The sequence below is a fragment of the Corvus moneduloides genome, chromosome 5 (genome assembly GCF_009650955.1).
Source record: "Corvus moneduloides isolate bCorMon1 chromosome 5, bCorMon1.pri, whole genome shotgun sequence".
NCBI lineage: Eukaryota > Metazoa > Chordata > Aves > Passeriformes > Corvidae > Corvus > Corvus moneduloides.
In genome coordinates this window covers 70,078,499-70,098,155 of record NC_045480.1, presented here as the reverse complement: position 1 = coordinate 70,098,155, position 19,657 = coordinate 70,078,499, and the positions used below count along the sequence as shown (strand labels likewise).

The 19,657-nt window shown below is 38.4% G+C and overlaps 1 long non-coding RNA gene across 1 annotated transcript in view; it reads left to right on the top strand.

Moving 5' to 3' along the window:
* The window catches only part of LOC116444802, a 66,427-nt gene that overhangs the window by 32,771 nt on the left and 13,999 nt on the right, over positions 1–19,657 (top strand). The window contains exons 2-3 of the long non-coding RNA XR_004240527.1: positions 5,084–5,233; positions 16,998–17,105. This is a non-coding gene — a long non-coding RNA (uncharacterized LOC116444802). The remainder of the gene's footprint in view (positions 1–5,083; positions 5,234–16,997; positions 17,106–19,657) is intronic.

Here is a 19,657-nt window from a genome sequence, read left to right as displayed (position 1 = left end):
TCGTTACGAAATCCCCCTGGTGCAGCACAGCTTTGAAAGAGGCAATCTGCAGATGCTCAATGTGGGCTCAATTTTCCCCACATCACAATAAAGTTAGAGATGAAGTATTTCCATTTGGTTTTATCCCTGGTGAAAATTAAAAAAAAAAAAAAAAAATCATGAAGGCATAAATAACCTCATATAAGATGTTTTGTTTTTTAAAAAGGTTGTTTTCCTTCATCTGATCCAGGCTTTCATCTCCTTAAGTATACATATGGACATGGTCAAACTTCTCCTGACTAACTTGGGAGCTATTTGAATAATCCAAGTGTGAAATTGTGACCACACACGTTCTATTAACACTTTGCACAGGAGAATTGTGTGTATGGGAGAGGAAAATCAGATGCATATATGAGGTGAAAATGGAAGCAGTTGGAAAAGGCTGGAAAGAAATAACGGAGACAAAAACCACAAAATAATATTTTTATGTATGTGAAATACATAATATAAATTTAGTTATATAGACCATCTTCTAGTCCATAATTTCTCAATACATCAAAAAATTGCTCATAATCTTCTTGAAAAATAACTGAATTACTCTTTTAGTGGAAATACCGCAACGAATGCTTTTAATTTGCAGGCAGCAAAATGATGGTGAGGGACTGGAAAACATGAAAATCAGATCTTAAAACTATCAGAACTGTGCAAAGGTCACAAGATTTTTCCTTTTTTGTTGCAATAGAAATGAAAACTTTCAATGTAAGCCAAGAAAAAGTTAACTGACTTCCCCTAAATTTAGAAGTATAGAGGCTGTTTCTATCTCCTTTTGTCCACCTATTTAAATGTACACACGCTTTGTGCAGCAGTGACAGATGTAGGAAGAAATATTTCAAATATCAGATGAACTCTTCTTTATATTGTGGGACGCTTTTGTACTTTTTAATTGTTAAGGTCATATCTGTCTGGTGGTTTTTAAAAATTATTCAGCTCAATGCCTCCGAGGCTCCTTCATACTCTTACAAATCTACATTTCCCAGAGTTTTTGCAGCTTGGCTTTTGAATGGATTTTGCTGGTTCTGGTACCATACTCATTTTGACTTGCAAGTCCAAGGTATCCTTCTGCAGACCCTATTGTAATTTAAAAAAAAAAAAAATTGTTTTTAGCATACCTACCACATTTTCCTGAAAAGAAAGCCTTTTCTTTTTTTTTCTTTTTTTTTTTTTCCCCCTCATTTTAAGCTTTCCAAGTGAGGAATTTTAGGGAAAAGGGAGAACATGCAGAGGAAAGGGCTTCCAGGCAAAAGATGAGGGTATGAGTAAAAATAGCTTTCATATTTTCTTTCTCTCTGAAATGTAGCATGAAGTGAGGGCAGTGACTGTGATAATAGAGGCAAATGATAAATGAAAGAAAGGACACTTCAACATAATCTAGATAACAGGAAAATTTTAAATGGACAATTTAACAAGAGAGTCTGCATGGAATTATTTTTCATTAAACAATCAAAGCTTGTGATAATGCAAATGAAATCCATTTTTAGCTGCAGGAAATTTTGAGAATTTCAGAGGAATAGAAAATATGAGAATAATAATATCATGATGGTAATTCACAGTAATTATAGAAAAGCATAATTGCACAACACGAGCACTAATCAAAGCTCAGAAGAGTACTTTGGCATTCATTAGGGTTTCAGAGCTATTAGCATTTACCTTTGTCAATGGGCACCACACAACAAGCATTATTAATTTCATGTCAACCCAGAGCATAATTTCCCTGATCAAATATCAGTTCATTATAACAAACCACCAAGACTGACTTATCTGACATGGATTTCTGCCAAGTGTTTTAAAAGGAGAGCTTTACTGGGGACTGCTTTGGAGGTAGAAATGTTCCCCTTGAACTTAGATGATCTCTGAAGGTTTGTGAGCTGTCCTCTATGTATACAAATTCCATCAATTTATTTGCATCTGCTGGCCTAAAAAAGCTTCAGAGCATTGCCCATGCTTTCCTTCTTCTTATCTTACAGGAAATTTTCTGAGCTTCATCCATCTGTGTGTGTGAGTAATCAAATTATTATTATTGAATTATGCAGGTATCTTGTGCTGCTGTGGTACGTGAGCAGCTCATCAGTTGTGCTTGCTGGAACTTCTAACCTGATGTACAGCTAGTCCTGCGTTATTCTGTATGGAGAATTTGTGTCATTTGCTTGTTGGGTGTTTATTTTTGCCCCTGCTGACCAGCTGTGCTTTTCTTCTGCATCTGCCCTGAATGCTTAAAATGAGGAAAAGAACATTTTGCCGCTGATACCAAATAGGGATGGAGGTGAAGGGAACATTTGAGCAAATCAAAGGTAAAGGAGGAAGAAGAATATGGAATATTCTCTTAGGTTCTGTAGAAGAAAAGCTGTGTTTTATGCAATAAAAGAAACAAATAAAACCAGGTCCCTGAACATGAAATGAGACTCTCTGGGCCTTCTTCATTCTGCTTATAACCCTTTTTACGCATTACTTAAAAAAAAATCTGTTCTTTTATTATTATTTCCAGACTTTAAAAAGTTCTATACCATATGTATAGCTCTTGAAGGGAAGGGTTGTCTATAGGAGAAGACAGTGGCTGGTAAATAAAAGAATACTTCAATTTATTGTTCCATTAAGCAAGATAAAACTTATCAACATGCAGGTGGCTCATGTCCCAGTGTTGGAAATAGTAAGTTTTGACTTAGCTTTTCCTTTCCTCAGCTCACTCACTGTCACAGTGCTTTTCTCTGGCTTGTGGCAGGACTGTTTCTCTGTTAGCGACTTATTTTTTAGCACACCATTCTGACACCTTGACAGTTCATGCGCTAAATCAGACTTTACAGTTTCTGGCAGGCAGTTATTAGATGCATTGCACTTAATTAACTTTGCACCTAATTACAAGCAGTGCTGGCCGATTACAAAGGGCATAAATATATTAGTGCCCTAGCTGTCACATCATGAAAATGGCTGTTTGAACAAGTCAAGCAAAAGCAATTACCACATTGTGTGCATGGTGAAGTGTTAGCAGAGTGCAGAAGGAGGGATGAGCTGGGGTACTGTTTGTAGCAATTTCATTTTGCGTGGCACATTTCAGGTGACCCCGATGAGCAGAAAGTATGAGGAAAGATTTCCTTTCATTGTGTAAACACTTCATGTGTGTGAAGGAAGAGCAAAAGTTGCATAGTGAGAGCTGACTTAAGTTTTGTTGGATACCTACCCTGTATATCTTTAAAGTATGAGGATTCTAGTGGTAAGGAAGAAAAGCTGTCTAACATGAGATAAATGCTACAAATTATAAGCAGAACTTGAGATTCAGAATGACACAGTGCAACTATACTTATACAGTAGTTGCCAAAATGAGAAGGAAAGCAGAATTTGGTCTCCTCTGTAGAGGAATACATTGTAAAGAGCAAAGGTTAGCACTCAGCTGGCATTCTGTGGAAATCTATCTTGTGTTAGCACAGGAAAAAAACATCTCTGGTGGAAAAGTAAGCAAGGCATTTGGAACAATATTTAAAATTTTGTCAGTGGCTTTGTAAACAAGAGTCTGTATGAGAGATGTTTCCTCCTGTATCAAGTTTCCGTTCCAACCACCACGTGCTCTCTCTTGCAGAGGAAAATAGACCATGTTATACAGGTGGCTTAACTTACTGTTGTTATGCGTACAGCCGTGGAGGAATGTTGCCTTCATTTCACAAGAATCCTGGCCAAGGAGAAGAGCTGAGAACTGTTCAATATGATAATTTTTTTTCATTCCTTTTTCTGCTTTGCAGCAGAATAGTTTCTGAATTAGTAGTGTTTTGCAACAAAACAGAACAAAATGTTTGTTTTCTCTTTCAACAAAACTTAATTAGTCACCAGTGTGTAGACAAACTAACATAAACCCAGTCATAATAACCCATTGATAATCAACAGACTGTACTATGTGCTTTGTACGAGGTATTTAATGCTTTTTACTGAGGTCACAAAAGCCAGTTATATATATAGTGGCCAAAAAAGGTCACTAGAACTTGACTTTGTTTGAGGCAAGTGGAAGGAAACAGAGGGAGACACAACGTGGTGTTAAATTAGTGGCTGTAGGGCTTGCACACTGTTGTTATTTACAATCTCTGAATAAAGAGTGCTGTGAGGATGTATGTAAACCTTTCCCAGCCCTGAACAGCTTTCATTGTTATTCACTTCTCAATAGGCTGGCTGTGTTGTTTCTGATAACTCATGGAAAAGCAGTGGTAGGTGGCCTTAAACAGAAGTTTTGGATGCCTTTGCAATGGTGCTTGCATGAAAGAGTGAGTGGACTGCTTTGTGTGCAACAGCAGAAAGTAGAAAGTGGGAAGATAACGTGTTTTTGAATACAGCATTACATCACTGCTGAAAACATTGCTCAGTTCATTATGATCATGGGTGGTCAGCAATTTTTACCCTGTATAAAATTAGAGATGTTGTTGTAGGGAAATAAACCTGTGCAGGAGAGTGTCCTGACGGAAGGGTCTGGGGGAGGCAAGCACTGTCATTCAAGTAGCTTGTGCCAGAGCCACTCCTTACTAAAAGTGAGGAACTCGGCCCAGGAGAGAAGATAAATCAGTCAGGGGCTCATGTAGCGCTTCATGATTTCAGTTTTCAAGGGCAAAATAGACGTTTTTTCACTGTAGGGTACAAGGGATTAATGTGAATTAATGTGAAGTAATTGACTCTTCCGACACACCAAGTGAGTTATATCCAACACAAAGTGTGTTAGAATGTTACTTTCTAATTGAATGCACTAGAACTACCAAGTAATGTGTGAATAATGTCTAAAACATAAAAGTAAATCTAAAACTTCATGCATTTGAGGAAAATGAAATAGAACACCAGTGAGAACTCCAGCAGAATAGGTCTATTTTATGTGCTTGAATTTTTCTCTGGTGTGGATGGTCAATAGAATCATTTAGGTTGGAAAAGACCTTAACATCATTGAGTCCACCTGTAAACCTAACACTGCCACTTGCACAATATTTCACTAGCTCCCATGGAGTTCTTGGCTTTTCCACATTTATCATGTTTGTACTAAGACAGAGAACTGAGCTGATTGTCTGTTCCTTTTATTCTGTAGATGAGATGTTTCTCGGTCATGACTTCTGAAGACTTACAGCTGTAGTGAGCTCCCAAGAGCCAAGGATGCCCTCTTACCTTGTCTTTTATCCTTTCTTGGAAGCATCTAAAGGAAAACTGGGAACTGCAGTGATACATGAAGAATTGACAGGTATGTAAAAGCCCTCAGTTAGACTTTGTCAGAGTCTGCTTTGTTCCTGAAGCTGCACACTTTATAGTTTGACTTTTACACTCTGTTGTAATGACTCTTTCCATCTGAGTGCATCATACTGTAGGAAGCTAATTGACTTTGACTCCTTTGCTTCTGTTCTCAGTGGGTAATGCCAGTTGTAATTCTCTTATTGATTGTTTAGAGCAGTTAGTGGAAAACAAATTTTTCCAAAGAATAGATAATTTGGTTTTGTTGCTCTCCACCATTAAAGCTACAATTTGTTATCTAAGAAGCAATTTGTTATCTGGGAAAAAAATTAATAGGAAATACATTACATCTGTTTATTAACTGAAGAGAGACAGGTTACCTCATCATTAATGTCATCGGTAATTAGCGCTCTTGAGCTGCCACCATCTGCACCAGGGGCTGGCAATCTGTCAGCAGCTTCAAATGCCAGGGCTGATTGTGCTTGTCTGTGCCAAACAAGGGGCAGGCCGTATGTGATCCCCACATTTGTAAACAGTACTTGGCTAATGTAATTTAACTGGACAGGTTTGTTATATCTGTGACTGCCACCCTGGGAAGGACACGAGACTTTAAACCTCTAGGGCAATTCCCAGTCATTGGGTCACCAGCAGCAGGCTCAGAATGCCACTCTCAATTAATCAGGTTTCTGATGTCACAACTGGTTTTTGTTTCCATTTGGGACAAGGTTTGGAAAGGCAGTGTGGTCAAAGTGGCAAGACCTGTGCTCACATTCCATCAGCATCACAGCCCTCCATGATAACCAGTAGATAAACCCTGACATTGGAGAGGTTTCTTTGTTGTTATTGAGTAGGTAATGTCCTGTTGTGTTCCAGACTGAAAAGAATGAATTCTACTTTACACCAGGTGATATCTTGTCAAATAATAAAAAACCCCCCCAAAAACAGCCAGGGAAAAAGGAAATAATTCTGTAATATTTACTAGTACACTAGTCTTAGTGTTTTACTGACTTTTGATTCTGTTATTCAGTTTGATTTTGTAGTTTTATTTTGAGGAGAAAAGTTCCGAAAATTCTCACTGCTTGATAAAATTGCCTATGAGGGTCAGAGAATTTTGAGATCCCCCATGCAGGGATTTGAAAACTTACGTAAGAATGGCTGTGCTGAATTTTGCATCCTTGTCCTTATAAAGTAAATGATGATACTTTTAAATGGTTAGAGAGTTATTTTTTTAGTAGTTTTTAATTGGTGCTCTTCTGTTCCATGCGTTCAGTCATGTGGGTAATACATGCACAAGTACAAGTGAAAGTTAAATGCTTTCTTTGGCACATGCTTTGGAAGCCTACATTGAGGTGTATTCATTCAGGTATCATGGAAATTATAATTAGGGAATATCTACTAATAGTGCTTATGGCTAAGACCTGGACATTTTCTTCTTGAGGGCCAGTGGAGCACAAAGCTATTAGAAATTTGAGTTCCCACTGGCACTGTAGAAAAATCCATTTCGTATTTGTAAAGTGGAGAACAATTTCCAAGACACTGCCAGATGTTTGCTTTTGATGCTCGAAACCTAAGTACATCCAAGGAGCAGTCTCTTTTTCTGATGTGAGAATATGGATTTGCCATTGGAAACTCTGGATCTCAGTCAAAGGTGAGAGGAATCAGGAATTTCAAGAGTCACTGTAATGCATTTGTAAGGATCTGGTGTTAGCAAGAGGTGCAGTTGGATTAGCTGGTCTCTTAAAAATGGACAGAAATAGGTCATTGGAGGCAATAGCAACACAGGGAAGAGTATGAAGGATACAAAGAAAGCTGCGATGTCTCAATATTAAGTCCCTCTTGCAGAGAAGATTCTGGATGTATACATATGTCTAGGTACATCATTTGGAAGCTGAATACAAGGAAGGAGATGAGTCATCAGATACTCCTATTTTCTTTTTCATTACATTATTTTTCTAAAATGTTTATTTACAAAAGTTGGTTTGCACTCGTGTGCTGATCCGAAGCATCTTGAATCTAAATATTCCTTTGTGTTTCAATAGTTTTTAGGCCCACGCACCTTTTCCAGTGCTTTTTGCCTAAATTTATGGCATGCAAATCTTGACAGAACTTGCTGCCTTCCGATGCCATGAGAAATCATCTGTCCTAAGGAGCATAATGCTAAAGGCAGAATAAACATGCCATGAAAACGCCAGGTGTTTGCTATCCAATAGGAATAGCGATCTGGTTTATAAGAATCTTTTGTTCTTCCATTTACTTTTGTGTCATTTCAGTAGGTTTTTTTGAGTGGTGTGCCAATTTGCATTTTATAGAATATGATTTTAAATATGCACACATTTTTATCCTGAGGCATTGGTGGATCAATACAGTCATTTTAGCTTTGGGATTAGAGAAGGAAAAAGAGGTTTTAGTTGCAGTATAGGTATGTTCTAGAGTACAATTGTAACCTCTCAGTCACTTTTCATACCTAATGTGGAAAAACATCACAGATACTAAAGTTAAATATGATGCCAATACCATAAATCCAGTGTAAGGATTTATTGTATCCCTGAGCTCTTTAAAATGTTAACATTCCTTGGCTTCACTTAGAGGCATTAACTTATTCCAGGTGAGTCACCTCAGACAACAAAGCCCACTGTTGGTAGACATCTGTCACGCAGGGCATGAGGTAACAATTCTCAGGGGGTACGTGTGGATGTGAGAATGTTTTGTTATGGTGTGGTGACCAGCATGCCTTTATTTCTCATTAGTTTATACTGCACTCTATTATATGAAAATTAATTTCTGTTAACTTCTACAGTCAGGTAATGCACACATATCATTTAATGAACATAATGTGCCTTAAAATATTAAATTACAGCCTTTCTGCCTCCCAGGCAGACTGTCAGACCTGGTGGTATAAATTAATATGTAATGCTGCACAGCTAACAAATTCCTTTTAGCCAAGAGAACTGAAAGCAGCTCCCAGAGGCAGGGCTGGAGGCTTCTACTGGAGGCTACTGAAATCAATAGAAAGACTTATAATGACTTCATTAATTGTTAAAATAAAGCTGGGGATGGAAGACAAAGGTCTGTGGAGAAAACAAATTAGGGAGGCAGGTTATGCTTCTCCATTAAAAGTGGAAGTTCTTGGAGATAAATATGTGCTCATCACAGGTTGCCTTAATAACTGTTCTCATATATTTGTAAGTGGCACTTTGTATATATTTAGCTATATATTTGTATATATTTAGCTGTTTTCAGACATAAACCACATCCATTGTTTCTACTTGAGCTAAAGAGTAAAGCTTAATGTTGTCATTGTCATCACAAGAGATGGGAGCCATGGTCTGAAGTACAGGGGGCTAAAGCCATCTCAGGTCTCCCAGGTATCCCACCTGGCCTATGGATTGTGCTTCCTGGCAGGAGTGAAGGTGATGAGAAGTGAGCAGTCCCTTTACACTAAATAACTAAGAAACTAAACAACCCATTATATCATTTTCATTTAGAAAAATAGGATGTAATCATAGAAGATTATTATAAATTGTTTCTTGATTGTAAATAATATACAGACAATGGATCATTAATTGCAGGCAAAGTTCAATTAAGAAGGGTCAGCCTCAATGTGCCTTATTTTATTTATGTCTGTGATTATCACTGGTCAGATGTAATTACATACTTGTCAAATTGCAGCTGTGGAAAATGGGTTAAATGTCACTGTAAATTGCAGGTTTTAAAAAAGTAATTATTACATATTTCTTGACTATTTTTAGGTTAAGGGGGTGTTTTTGTCTGATGATACAAACCGTAGCTTAAAATAATCAGAGGTGACTCAAAACATGCTCAAAATACCCATTTAATTTTAATAAGACTTGGACCTGACTGTAGGAGCAGAAATGTTTTAGCCCCTATACAAAACCTTGCAGCTGGCAGTCTTACATAGAAGCCATGGCAAATTAAAATTTAATAACAAAAATACTGCTCCTTCTGACAAATAAGCAAAGTGGTATCAAATAACATCACTGAATACTCCTAGAAACTATGTGAGCTCCATTTTAGGCAAGTAAAATCTGGGATCTAACTGTTAATACCTATATTAACAGAGGCTAAAGAGGTTCAGAACTGCTTCTTGCCTGAGTAAGTGACTGTCAAAGCAGGAATCTGGGCCATGTTTTAATCATCTTTGTGACAATCTCGTTAGATTGTTGAATGATGGGTATTTTACCAGCTGCACTTATTTCTGACTGCACACTGGTAATGTAATGACTGCTCCTGAATGTGACTTGCAAGTCCAGTAGATATTTGTATGGACAGCATCATCATCCCCCCAGATGTTAAAAGGAATAGCTGTAGGCAGTAGGGTTACTTGCCAGGTTGAAGGTATCAGGGCATTTGGGAATTGTTTTAGCTGACAGACACTGACTAATTCTGGAGCATTCTGCATGACCTGTGAATGCAGAGGTCTTGACAAAACAATTAGGTAATATTTATAACACTGAACACCAACTCCCAACTTTTTAGCCTGTCTGGTTTTTTCTCCCAGCTTCCTCTCCACCCTTCACAGCTTTTCTTTGTTCTGTGCTGTTGTTGGATGTATTTTCAGATTTATTGCATCAACAGTCAACTTCTGAGATTCTTTTGAGATATGCTGGCACTGGCATTTTCAATCCGTAAAGCTGTCCAGGACACTTCAGCATAACCCTCTTTTCTGGCAGTGCTGGGTATCAGATCTGAGCAAAAGCAGCTCAGGTTTCATGTTACCTGCTGATATTTATGGGGATCTGAAAAAGAAACTGTATTTGCCCAGAATGTTGTAGTGTGTCCCAAATGTAGGAAAGGGGGTTGTGAATCTGAATCCTTCATCCATCACAGCTGCTGGAGGTAGAGCATAGCTGGGACAAAGCCAACCCCATGCAGCAGAGCTGAACTGTGAGCTAAGGAAAAGAGAGGTTTATAAGAATGGCCATCGATAGAAATCCACTGAAGTGAAAAGAAGTGTAATTGCAGCAGGATTGCATCCATAGGAAAACTTTCTGTTCACCTCCTTTGACCACAGGCTGTGAAGCTTCTCTCTCTTTCTCCTCTTCTTATCATGAAACATCTCATGTTGAAGAGTTACACCCCCCACCAAAGTAGAAAAAATATCTAGAAAAAATGTACTGGATCTTCTTTCAACCTCTTTTCTGCTGGGAAAGCTTGGCTGAGAGGGATGTAGAGACGCCATTAATACTGACCTGTGAGTTGAAAAAATTATCAGAGTTTTTTGCTTTTTTTTTTTAATGGTTGGATCATAACAATTTGATTTTGGGTACAGACCACTCTTTAGTAAATGTAGCCCCACTTAAAATATGCTTTTTTGTATGAACCAGAGCTGTGCCCTCGAGCCAGTATAAATTTGCCTCAGGTCCTAGTGGACCTGAATTGGCCATCAGACTCTCACTTTATTGACATCTTGGTAAGATAGAGGACTGCTTTTTATTTTTGCCAACCTTATTAGCTCAAATAATTAAAGTTTAGAACTTCACAATCCCTTCTCAGTGATAAAAGGACACTTTGTTTTGGCTCATGTTCTCTGGGATGGGTGATTTTTGAACATCCACTTGTGTTGTACAGTTTCACAAGAGCAGTTCTTGGAAAATTTCACCAAATTCTTCATGCAAATAGGCGTGCTTTTCTTTGGATGTTAGACTTATAACTCAGTATTATTTTCAATTCTTTGAGAATTTTTTTTTTAATGGGGTTGATCTGATATAGGAAAAGAGGGAAGTTTTTCCAGTCTAGATTGCATATGCAAACAGGAACGGAAATTGCCTACAGAGCCTTCATGCTTCAAGTGCATTGTGTGATTCTTTTGATATTCAGCCATGAACACATTCTGTTCAACTCCTTTTGTTTCATGGTATCAAATGAAGACTGAGACATTAAAAGCAGGGCTTAAGAGAAATGAAAAATGTCAGTAAAAGCAGCTGATGAAAACCTTATTAAACAGCTATGCATGTCAGGCCGTGTTCCTTCTGTAATGTATATGTTTGTAATAACAGCTCAGAATTCTGCAGGGACCTATAAGTAATGAACAAAATTGGTCAAGCAAAAAAAAGAAGTTATTGGAAACTTGAGTGCTGTTGAGTCCCATAATGTGCAAACTGTACATCTGCATAAAGTAAAGCTGTGCCCTGCTGGTGGCTTTTATATTATTCCACTTGTATGCATCAATTTGTTTGTGGGGTTGAGTTTACTCCGGTAAATGTTTTATGGTGAGAATTATGTCCCCAATTTCCGTAAGTAGCCAACATTCATTGTCAATGTCAATAACGAGGCACAATGTAAAACTGAGCATGACAGGCAGAGTTTCCAAGGAGAAAGTTGCCCCCTTACCTAGAGTGGAAAGTTTCTGGTGTTAATATATTTTTCCTGGTGGAGGAACAAAATGATGAGGGGAGAGTGATCAAAGCATTGCAAATGCTATGTGAAGGAAGGTACAGTGTGGAATCAAGTCAAAGGACACCACTTGAAGAGTTAGGCTGCACAAAAGAAGGAAAAAAAAAAACCCATTGACAAACTAGTGAAGGGGATCTACTAATTTGCCTAGAAATGCAAAAACTAGAGAGGCATCAAGAGAGTCTAAAACTGGTAAAGAAACAAAACCTGTTGACTTGGAGCAACAGTTGCACAAAAGGTGTAATGTACCATAGTACTAAAAATCGCTTGAAAACTCTTAAAATAATGTGAATAATGAATAAAAGCAGAAACCTGTGCTCAGCAAGGTTTTGAGATGGGACAAGCATGTTTTACTAGAGCCTTGGGCTTTGTCTTGGTTCTACTCTGTCAGAAAATGGTGGTTGATCTGAGGGAGCTGCCTTGAGTAAACCTGATGATAGGAAACTGAGGGAAATCGTGAAGCTAGAGAAGTTACAGTGAAAAGTGGAGTATTTGCTTGTCTCTAGGAGTATGAAATAGGAGAAGGGTGGACAGATTGAGTGATGTGGGGGAGGAGATTACTAGATTGCAAAGATCTTGCTCTGTTGGAGCAAGTGCTCACTCTGGATGGATTGCTTGGCATAGGGAATGCAGTGCCTGTCAGATGCCTGTGCATGTGGTCTTGAGCTGCACTCCTGGACTTCAGCCACAGGCTTTTGGTAAATACCTTTTGAAAACATGGTGTTATAGGATCTGCCTTCATGGAACTCCCTTTGCAATAAATAGACTTTATGGGGTGTACTCTGGGGGCAGATGATGATTTATGTGCTCAATAATCTTTCTTCTGCCATGCGGAGAAATCTCTAGGCCAGCAGGCCTAGAATCAGGGAGGGTGCTAGGCTGCTGCTGGAGTGATGATTTTATACTGAAGTACTCGAGTTTCTTTTTGGTTCTGCCATCATCAATATCAGCTTTTTTGTTTGTTTGATGCAAGATAGGGACTCACCTCACCTGCTGCTGGCCATTATTTAACATCTTCCTGTTGGTACTGGAGACAGCCTGGACAACTCCATTCCAGTTATCTTAGAGTGTCAAAATCCTCTTTGCTGCTTACATTGTGAGCTGGAGCTCAAGTCTTTGTACAGCCCAAGTGGTTTGGGAAAGACAGTTCCACTGTGAATTCCTAGGAGAAAACGGAACTGACAGTATGAGAGCTTTTCCTCAGGTTTGTTTAAGCATTAGGTGAAAAACTACAATCTGTTTGGCTTCAAGGTGAGGAGAAGCAGCATCTTTACAACTATGCCCAAGTACATGACACAAAATGCAGGTATACTATTTATTTTGTGGTCTGCAGAAAGAAAAATATAAAATGAAATTGTCTATTTTTTACTGTAACAGGCAAATTCTCAGTGTAATGCCATTTAAAACTGAAGTGTCCTCTGTTTTAAAATATTAGTTTGACAGACAACAAATAAGTCTTAAATTTGGTAAATACTAAAGGGGTGAAAATTTCTTTTTTCTACTTGTCTCATGGTTAATCATCTGTAGCACCTAACAAACTCCTTTCAGTCTTGCACAAAAGCCTATAATATATCACAGAATTAGCATCACAGGTGGCTTGTCAGTGAGACAAGAAGTTCAGCTTAAAGAATGATAGAGGTCTATTTTGTATTCCCTTAACAACTCTATATAGTCTGTAGAAAGATGCAAATAGTTGAATTCAAATGGCTCTTAACATTCTTCTTGGGTACTGATATAGTAAGGAAATAATGCCATAAAAATTTACAATAAAAAGGTACATTACATTCTCTGGATACTAAAGTTTTAATTCGTTAGCCACACAGGCACTGGGATGGGAGACTGGGGAGCAGTGTAAATGGATACCAGTCCAGGCACAGCCCAGGGAAAAGTACACGGTAAAATAATGATTTTCAATTTTTGGGGGGCCAACCAGAGTATGTTTAACCTGAACCACATTCTGACAACCCATGATGCACTGAACCAGGTGAAGCTACAGTTTAATGTTTTCCAGCAGGCCAGTGAGGGTGATGCAGGTAAGCTGGAAGTGAAGCAGAGGGTAGGAGCAGAAGAGAAAGGAACAGGATGCACTGGTACAGGAGAACTGTAACATCAAGGCAGCGGAGCAGAGACAAAAGTTTGGGATGAAACAAGATTGAGTTTTCAGGGAACAGAGGATGAAGAACTGTAATTCCAGTATCATATCTGAGATCTGCCAAGGCAGGCTGGGAAAATTAGTGACATCCAGGTGAATTGTGCAGTGGCACAAATGCAACAGCTTTGATGCGCTTTTCACCTTGTCTCCTGTGTGCTGCTCTGACTTAAAATATTTTTGGAAGTTCAATCTTCAGTGTTCAGTTCCAAAAATCTTAATGACTGGCAATAGATATCCAAAAGTGGCCTCAAAAGAGTAAATGTGCTTTGACAGATTTCTTTGTTCTTTTAAAGTAAATGAAACAATTAGTCCAAATGAAGCACTTCATCACTGAAACCCAGAGGAATTTCTTGGCTGCTGACAAATCATGAATAATAATAATAGTGCAGAAAGGGAGGAGTAGTCATGAGAGTAGATAATCTATGGGTGATGAATGAAAGCCGATTTCAAGGGCTCTTGAGCTGGGTTAACTTCTGCTGAAATGCTCAGTTTCTGTTTCAAAGTGTTCAGTAAGCCAAGAGTGTTACAGTAGATTATATGAGCTCCTGCAAAGCACTTCATGTACTCATTCCTATCATAAAAAACTGATTATTCTCCAATTTCATGTAAAATGTGGTCAGTGGAGATGTTTATTAGTTGCAAGCATGTTCACTTGCAAATGTAGCTTGAATTGTATAAGGACAAGCTAAGCTTTCTGCTTTTCTGCTTCCTGTTAAAGCCTGTTTATTTTATTTTGCAATCATCTTGCCCATCTGCACCACATTTTTGTGTTGGCTTGGCTTCCTGTCCTGGCTGACTGCACTTGCTCAGGGCACAGGTTGTGTCCTTGTGGCTGTTGGTCATGCTCACTTCATCTGCAGCCTTTCACCAAACAGGGCTTTGTTCCTTCATTCCTGGGCAGCTTCAGAAGTGAACAATATTTTAAGAAAGTCAAATCTTTATCTTGTAAGAGAACATGCTACAATGCAGTGAAGGGGCTTTGCATCCAGAAAATTTCAGAAAGAATGAAACAGAAACAATCATGTGGTCCTTTAATTCATCCTGAGCCCTATTTTAGAAACGTGCGTTTTAAGGAAGTTGTTAAATCAGGTATAGTTTGATGAGACACACTTATCACAGATGAAATAAAAATTTATCTGCCTACAAACAAGCAAATGTCCCATTTGCTACCACGTTTCTCATCTAAAGGACGCAAAACATAATTCTTCACTTTTAAACTGTGTCCTTCATCCTTAAGGCTTCAATGGATGCACAAGAATAGAGAATGTGGGAAAGGGGGGAAGAGAGTGTACTACACCTGTACTTTTGTCCATCTGTTTGAGCTGGTTTTGGTTTGCACAGATCAGGAGTTGTCTCAGCACAGTGTCTGCACTTGTGCCCTGTTTGTATTTTAGGGGCAGTTGTGTGGTTGGGTCACACAATGGAGCAATTTGTGGACTCAGCTCCTTTGCTGCAGTGTGTGCCCCAATGGAAATAGCCAGACTATGCCAGCAAGCCCCAATGTTTCAAAGGTACAAGGTGTCATTTTACTCTAAAACTGCTAAAGGCTGTGCTATTAACCATTACTGAATTATATCCTGCTGCATGAAGTATCCCCAGGATCTGCTCCCCAGTCCCCTGGCAGATGCTGCAGGGAAACCCTCTGCTTTTGTAGCTGCAGTGACCTCAGCAGTTTGCATGAGGGAAGAGTTTAACTACCTGTAGTAGAGTGTTCTTTGCAGATGCATAATCCTCCTAGCCTTCTTTCATGGACTAAAGGAGATTAATTTTAGAAACAGTGGATTTTACAGATCCCAGGATATTTAACCTAACGATTATTTTGCTTTGAGTAAGTGGGCTCTCTGGCTGACTTTCACTTGTGGGGAATTAGATCACAGACATATTAACAGCTACACCCCAGCTCAAGTGTGCACCACTAGGGATTGTCTTCAAGCCCAATGAGCTTGCTATTATTTCCTATCTTAAAATCTGTGCTAAGTAAAAAAAAATTTAAAAGGGGAAAAAAAAAAAAAGTTGAGGTCACACTGCTGTTGCAGTCTCATTGGGAATTCAGATGGAAAACACAGCTAATCTATACAAAAATAACACTTTAAAAGGATACATGAATAATCTTGGACATGAAAGAATATTTTAAAAGCCTCACGGTCTCTACAGTTTAGTATCATCTTAGAGTTGTGACCACCTTTCTGGTGATGGGCAAACAGAAGGATGCTTTTTGTGGAAACTGGTCCTTTTCTGGGCAGTCTGTAAATCCCCTTTTAATTCTATGCATGCAGCTAAATCTCATTCTTGTCATGGCCAGTTAAGGTGTGCTTTTATCTGCTTTTGAAGAGTGAATGAAGACTTTGCATCCTAATTCCTACAAAGAACCACCAAGTAATGTTGTCAGGGCAGAATGGGACTGTGGATTCCTGCCTTTGACTTTTACTGGCCAGTTAATCCTAGGAGGAGTTGTGCAACTGCAAAGTTATTTCTGTTGTGCTTCCCTGGATGTCCTCAGGGGGTGGCCTACACAAGAGCTCCATAAACTCTCAAGTCCTTGCTTTTAAGACAACTTACCCCATGAGGACTTGGGAAATCCCTGATGTTGCAAGTAACCAAATGGTCCCATGTTTAATTATAATTGTTTGGTATTTTGGAGCAAAATTTTCTTAATTAACAATAGAATTTCTCTTTGAACTAGGATCCCTATCAATGAAATTGATTTTCAAGAGAAGATAGTTCTGCAATTCTTAAAAAATCTATTTTTGTAATTATTATATGTATTTTTTCAATGTGTTTTCATGTTTCTCCTCTATAACCATCTAGCTAATTGTGAAAATTGACTTCCCCCAGGGTGAAATGGGAGGGAAAAAATTGCTGGATTGCAAAAAAAGGGGGAAAGAAAGGGAAATCTATAAGTTAAAGATTTCTTAAAGTGCTAAAACAAAAAGGTGAAAGACTTGGGAATGGGGAAAGAAACTCGAAATAAAATGAATCGCAAGTGGGAGAAACAGTGTGGAAATTATTAAGTTGCTTTCCAGCTGCTCTTCTATTTTCTCTCAGCAAACCACAATACCAAATTGTCAGCATAGTTCTAATGTCTCTTTCACATTTCAGGGCTATGGAAGAGAGATTCTGATTTGGACTTACTTCTTAAGATTTAGAGATGTGTCTTTCCCCAGTAAATAGAAATTCAATGACGCACTTTATTGTGCATTTATTTTTTCAGCTTTCCCAGCAGGAAGATTGGCCTCTTCACATTGGAAGACCTCTGGCTGTGGTGCTTGCATTTCAGAGCCTTTCTACCTGTTTTTGACAAGCTGGGTGAAATATATCAGTAAGTAACATGACTTTGATAAAAGTAAGATTGTGTGTAGTCAGGAGTTATTGAGCAAGTGAATTTTCAGTTCAATTTGAACAAATCTATGCCTGATAGTACCCAAGAATTAACAGACTATTAACTCAACACTCATTAGCCTTTATATGCTAGCAGATGAAAATGTTTCACATGTGAAGTAGGTGCTGTTCTGTTCAGAAACAGATGTTTAGTATTTTTGCAGTAGAATAAAGAGTAGCTTCATGTTGAGCCAGGGCACTGATTGGGAGAACTGTGCTGTGTTAACACGGTCTTACTCAAAAGTTCCTGTTCCCACTGGGAACACATTTTTGTGTACAAGGCCATCCTATCACCTTAGTATCAGCAATGGAAAGAGGGTCAAAAATTCCATCCTCTGTTCAAAATACCTTTCAGAGAGTATTTTGGTTCTGATCCTGCAGAGACTGAACAACTTGGTTCATTCTGACCATTGTACGAGCAGAGAAGTCAATTTGAGGCCTGCCTATTTGGCATAAAAGAAAAACTGTAACAATACATGTAAATGTTTAATTTCCATGTGGGCTGATCTAATAAGGTCAGATTGGCATCTTCTCGTTCATTAAAAAGAAGAGCCCAGCTCAGTTACCTGAGTGTTCAGTCAGAGTAATTGTCCTGAAATGAGGATCAGAGGCTTTTGTTTTGCATTACATTCTCTAAGTTATACACACTGTAGCAGGTGTAAGAGATTGGCTTTGAGTCCTACCATGGTTTGGAGTATTTTTTCTCCATCTCTGCTGCTCATGCAGCACTAAATCTTTTGGCCAATGTTCCTCAGAAGATGAGAGGAGAAAGGAACAGTGCAGTCCAAGAAGGTGAAGTACTTTAATATCGTGTATGGCGTGTTCTTCTTCTGTCTTTGCTTACCTGGTTATAATAATGACAAAATTGTCAGGCTCTTCAGATAATAATCTGTTTGGATTATGTAAAGCTCTTGGAAAGCGCCTATTTTTATCACTAATAATTGCTTCCAGTGGGACTACGCTTTAGTAAAGGTAAGTCTTCATCAGGGAATAATTAGGACTAAGTGCAAAGGAAAGACAAGTAGAATTTAAATGGTTCTTACTATTCTTAATCTGTATTATCTAAGGAGGATATTTTTTTTTTCATTTTCTGTTAGCTATCATGTTTACAAATGTAGGCAGACTATCCTGTGTCCAAGCTCTGAGTAAGAAGAAGTAGGAAAACACTGCTGTAAAGAACCAGAAAAATAACACTGTTTTTGTGAGAGATCTCAGCAATTTTATTTTTACCAGAGTCAAGAAATCTTCTTGTAATTAAGTGACAAGCTTGTAGTGTTCCCATACCCATCTCTGTAGGAATTCCTTGCATTAGTACGCAGAGGCATAGCTTAAGTTGGCCAACAGTAAGAGGCCATCCTTGGTTTATTTTTTCTTGGACTTCTACACTACACAAGCTTTCTGTTCCACCTTTGCATTTCCTTCTGATGACAAGGGGTTGAAGTCTGCAGGATAACCAAAAATACCCAACATGGCTCTGGAGAAAACCTACACTGCTTTTGAGCACCAGGAGTAGTAAACATCTGGGGATCATTTGAAACTGTAGCTGCTCACTTACTATGGAAGACATGAAAGAAGCAGTTAATGTTTCTTTTCTGGGTTGGGAATTGATCTTTATCACCACTTTCCCTAACCTGTATTAATAACAATCACCAGGGACAGGAGAAGCACGCATACTTTAAAAGGCAGCAGTAGTTGCCCTAGGTCACGGAAGTAAAGGAGGAATTTGGATCTGAGTTTTTCTTGTTTTCTATCCAGAAGCATGAACCCTTTTTGTTGGAAGTAATTTTTGTGTGAAGTTTGACTGCAGCTTCTCAGGATACATAAAAATAAATCAAGTTAACAAGAAGAAGAAAGAAAAAATCCCTTCTGTAAGGCCTCAAAAATGATTTCTATACTATACCTAAAAGAACTTTAATTTTTTTTCTTTTTTTTTTTGGCCAGGCCTTTCAATTTTTAATTTAAAGTAGAAGTATATGAGAAGGTAGTTCTTGCTTCCTGTAACATTTGGTCTAATATTTTCTATAGCCTTTGTTGAAATACTGCCTTTACCATGGACCAAGTTGTTTCAGGAGCTGTTCCATCTGCCACTCAGAATATTCTGCTCCCATCAGTAGAATGAAGCCTTTGTAGGTCTTTCAATGCAGAGCCACAAGATTGAAGGGAAAAAACCCCATGGGAATCCTTTTAGGGGTGTGAATGATCATTGAGGCTCACACTGTGAAATGATTACTGAGAGAAGTGTGAGGTGCTGCTTTTGCCGATGTAGTGGAGTAATGCAAGTACCAGTTTAAAATTTTACAAGTTCTAAACATTGCCATCTCAACAATCTAGCAGATCCCACAGGTCTCTATCCACCTTGGGGATGTAGGCTTAGGAGAATTTTACTTTTCTTAACTTTGGGAATGTAGTAATGCACAGATTTAAAAGGCAATGTAAGATATTCATGATGGGGGAGATTTTCTAAATGTTTCTTGACTATTTTTGTATGAACTT